The sequence below is a fragment of the Vulpes vulpes genome, chromosome 13 (genome assembly GCF_048418805.1).
Source record: "Vulpes vulpes isolate BD-2025 chromosome 13, VulVul3, whole genome shotgun sequence".
Lineage (NCBI taxonomy): Eukaryota > Metazoa > Chordata > Mammalia > Carnivora > Canidae > Vulpes > Vulpes vulpes.
The window spans coordinates 83,327,068-83,332,074 of NC_132792.1; the positions used below are offsets into that span (position 1 = coordinate 83,327,068).

A 5,007-nucleotide genomic window follows, 5' to 3' on the forward strand; every position below is an offset into this window, starting at 1 on the left:
TTTTACCAGAAATAGAAAAAAAATTCATTTTCAATCAATTGGAGGAACTTTACTTGTATTTATTCAGATATTTACATCATCTTTTCAGCAGTGGATTTGACTTATATTCTACACATAGGAGATAGTTTTATGAAAAATGTGTAGGCAAATGGCAACAGGAATGCTGAGCACCAAACAAATGAAAATTTTTCTTCAGAAGGATGATTAGAAATACTCTTTTCCAATTCTTCTCTGCCCTTAGTTGTTTAGATTAGTGGCAGGTATGTTATTCTAAATTACTAATTTTTCCCTCAGTTTATCTAGGAATAAAGTAGGCCCAGGATGTTTAGGCTGTGTTTATCATTGAGGGAAAACAGTAAGTAGTCTTTAAATATTATAGATATTAATTTCTTGCTGTAGCACAGCTCTGTTCTGCTAAATCTTTCATACTTTTGATATAGTTTTCAAAACAATGGGGGAAAATACATGTGTGTGCTTTCTATGTCTTTTTCTTGAAGGAGGTTTGGAGGAAGAGGGAATAAGATGTGATTGGTTAGTTTATTATGATTTACTTTCTGTATCCTTAATAAATATTTGAATTTTTTTTGTTAGTCTATTGTCTAGTGTGTCACTCCAATAAAAAGTAAGTCTGAAGGCTGATCTGTCACACACATATGCTGTTGATCCACTGATATAAGTTGGAGTTGATTTTCCAAAAGCAGAGATGAAATTCTACTATCTCCAACATTAAAAATGGCTCACATTCATGTCTAGTAACCCACATTGGCTGTGTCTCTCTCGTAGGATCAGTTTTCTCTGTGTGAAGTTGCCCATGTGAGGAACAAATGCACTACATTTCTCTGACAAATGGAATTAACTTTATTAATGGCAACATTGTTATAAACTCTGTTCCCTAAACTGTTGTGTCTTTATCTTCCCTACTCTCATTGAAGAATTAGTTAGATGTATGAATTCATTTGAATCCAATTAGCAGGTGTAGGGGAGGAAAAACTTTTCTGTCTACCTTTTAGGTTCATTACCTGGGACCCTGTCAATTTGACAAAGATTAATAGAAGAGAAGCATACAAATTTTATTTGCTGTTAATCTGTACATGAAGAAGAGGCCTTCCTATGACAAAAGTGAAGACCCAAAGAAGTAGATAGGCCCAAGAGCTTATATGCCATTTCAACAAAGACTGAAAAATTGTTAATATGTGACAGGATGATGGAAAAGCTTTTTGGGCTTCGAAGAGTGGCAAACTGTGGGAAGATAAATAAATGGAGGAAACAAATGTAAAATAAGGGCTAAACTTAGAAAGATTTGTTTGTGTAGTGGGAGAGGGGATTTATGGCAGTCCTTACTTTTCAAGACTTTCTTTCAGTCAATAAAGGAAGTTAAATTCCTGTTCTTCCTGGCATGGGAATTTTGCTACTTTCCTTCCTAACCTGTTCTGGACCCATTTGCCTCTGAATGGTACTTTCCTTTCTTTCGAAATTTATTTCTTCTTTCTAGTTCAGTTTCCAATCCTGTTAAGAGAATTTTCTTTCATAACTCAATGCAAAATGAAGATTTCTTAGCGGGCTGGTTCTTCACCAGAGAGCTTCCATTTCAGGGTTCTGACACTTTGCATGACCAGTTGATAGCAGCCTCTAAGTTTATTCCAAATTTTTTTTTTTAAGATTTATTTTTATTTATTTATGATAGTCACAGAGAGAGAGAGGCAGAGACACAGGCAGAGGAAGAAGCAGGCTCCATGCACCGGGAGCCGGACGTGGGATTTGATCCTGGGTCTCCAGGATCGCGCCCTGGGCCAAAGGCAGGCGCCAAACCGCTGCGCCACCCAGGGATCCCGCTTATTCCAAATTTAATAGTGTTATTTTTAGAGCCCATCTTGAGCATGTTTAAAAGAAAAAAAAAAGTGTAAGTTTATACATGATTAAGAAAGCTTTTTTTTTTTTTTTAAGATTATGTCTATTTGAGATAGAGAGACAGAGAGAGCTTGAGTGGAGGGAAGGGCAGAGGGAGAGGGAGAAACAGACTCCCTGCTGAGCAGGGAGCCCAATGTGGGGCTCTATCCCAGGACTCTGAGATCATGATCTAAGCTGAAGGCAGATGCTTAACTGACTGACCCACCCAGGCAACCTGATAAAGAAAAAGTTAAAAAAAAACAAACAAACCAAAATTTAGTGACTGAACTTAAAGGAGATGTTACTATTAGTTTTTCTGTTACTTTGAATATAAACTTTTATATTCAACTAACATAAGCCAGGGCACAGTCCCTGTGTAAGAATAGGGACTCCAGAGTCAAACCACCACAAATAGGATCCTGGCAGTTGTAATAGGCAATTAACCTCTCTGCCTCTCAACTTCTTCACCTTTGAAATGAGGACAATAAAAGTCCTTAACCTGTGGAATTGTTAAACTGAAATTAAATAATACAGGTAGAAAGTCTAAGAAGAATGTTTGCTCCGTAGTAAAGATGCAACAAATATTTGCTCTTGATTTTATTATTATTGACTAAAAGTCTTAATTTCTCATATGCTCACATTTTCTACTAGTGTTAGGTCCACATATCTAAATGGATATCTAATTATTGTTTTATCACTTCATATAATCTAAAAATTAACCCATGATTTTTTTTTTTTTTTTGCACAAATTTCTCTAATCCCCCATTTCTGTCAGGAACAGAATTCCTACTATTGGTAGACTTGTAAACTGGTGAAGCCATTGTGGAAAACAGTATGGAGATCCATCAAGACATTAAAAATAGAACTGCCATACAATAAAGTATTGCCACTTTTGGGGGTATTTATCTAAAGAAAACAAAAACACTGATTCAAAAAGACATATGCACTTTTATGTTCATTTCAACATTTTTTTACAACAGCCAAGATATGGAAGCAACTAAGTGTCCATCAAAAGATGAATGGATAAAAAAAAGATGGGATAAATAAATATATATATATATGGCAGTTCTGTACTTATATGATGGAATATTAGCTTAAAATGACTAAAATCTTGCCATTTATGACAACATGGCTGGACCTAGAGGGTATTATACTACATGAGGTAAGTCAGACAGAGAAACAAACACTGCATGATCTCATTTATATGTGGAATCTTAAAAACAAAACAAAATAACAAACAAAACAAAATAGGAATAGACTCAAATACAGAGAACAAATTGGTGGTTGCCAGAAAGGAGGGAGGGTAGGAAGATGGGCAAAATAGGTGAAGGAGATTGAGGCACAAACTTCCAGTTATAGAACAAGTAAGTCACAAAAATGTAAAGTACAGCATAGGGAATAGAGTCAATAACATCATAGTGACTTCGTATGGTGACTGAAACTAAACTTTCAGTGGTGATCTTTGTGTAATGTATGTAAATGTGAATCACTATGTTGCATACCTGAAACTAATATAATAATGTATGTCAATTACAATTTGTAAAAACTACTTCCTTTGGCACCCAGTTACTCAAGCTTCAAACCTTGAAATCTACCTAGGGCTCACCATTAACACATACACACCATATCCAATTTCACAGAAATTCTCTTGCATCCAAATTTGCAATACATCTAAATGTAACTAACCTGTCATCCTATGATTTATGATAAGAAACACATATTTGGTATTCGCCTCTGGCAGAATACCAAAAACTGTTGAAATTTCTTAAGAGATGAGAGCAACAAAGGTGTCTTTTGTATGTTATGAGGTGACTTTTGAAAAGCATCTCACAATGGGGATTGGTTGCCATTGGAGCCAACCACGTAATTGGGGGATTGGACCTCCTGAAAGAGGAGACTGGAGAGGAGCTGAAGGTTGTTGAATCAATCAAAATTGGCCAATGATTTAATCAATCATGCCTATGTAATGGAGCCCCACAAAAACTTAAAAAGGGTGGGGTTTGGGGGGCTTCTGGGTTGGCAAACACGTGGAGTTTTGGGGAGAGTGGCTTATTCTTGGAAGAGACATAAGGTCCATGTCTAGTTCTTTCCTTTTGGTGATGCGGCCACAGCCATGAGTATGCTCAGGCTTCAGAAGAGGCTTGCCTTCAGTGTTCTCTGCTGTGGCAAAGCAGGTTGGTGGACCCCAATGAGACCAATGAAGTCGCCAATGCAAACTCCTGTCAGCAGATATGAAAACGGATCAAAGATGGGCTGATAATCCGGAAGCCTGTGACTATCCATTCCCGAGCTTGGTGCCGGAAAAACACTCTGGCCCACTGGAAGGGCAGGCATATGGGCATTGGTAAGAGAAAAGGTACTGCCAATGCTCAAATGCCTGAGAAGGTAACGTAGATGAGGAGGATGAGAATTCTACGCAGGCTGCTCAGAAGATACTGTGAATCTAAGAAGATTGACGGCCACATGTATCATAGCCTATACCTGAAAGTGAAGGGTAACGTGTTCAAGAACAAGTGGATTCTTATGGAACACATCCACAAGCTGAAGGCAGACAAGGCTCGCAAGAAGCTTCTGGCTGACCAGGCTGAGGCCTGCAGATCTAAGACCAAGGAGGCCTGCAATCGCCATGAAGAGTGGCTCCGGGCCAAGGAGGAAATCATCAAGACTCTGTCCAAGGAGGAAGAGACCAAGAACTACAACTCCCTCTCTCTTGTCTGTACATAGTGGCTTCAGCATTAATCAGATCAGTTATTCAATAAAACGAACCTTTATCTGCCCAAAAAAAAGAAGGTCCATACCTTGCCCTCTCCACCCCTCCATCTGGATGCTCCTGAGTCCTATGCTTTTATTATTAACCAATTATCTAGTAAGTAAACTGGTTTCCTGAGTTCTGTGAGCCATTCTAGGAAATTAATTGAACCCAAGTAGGCGGGTCATGGGAACCTCTCACGTGCACCCAATTAGTCAAGCACATGGGACCTCGCAGACTTGTGACTGCTGTCTGAAGTAAGGAGAGTTTTGTAGAAACCTGTGAGATCCAATACCATCTCCTTGTAGATAGTGTCAGAATTGAGGTAATTGTAGGACACCCAGATGGAATCCAAGAATTGTGGGAAAAAA

At 38.3% G+C, this 5,007-nt stretch overlaps 1 pseudogene; it reads left to right on the forward strand.

Moving 5' to 3' along the window:
* Positions 1-3,994: 3,994 nt before the first annotated feature.
* On the forward strand, positions 3,995-4,611 carry LOC112925246 (large ribosomal subunit protein eL19-like; annotated as a pseudogene).
* Positions 4,612-5,007: the final 396 nt, after the last annotated feature.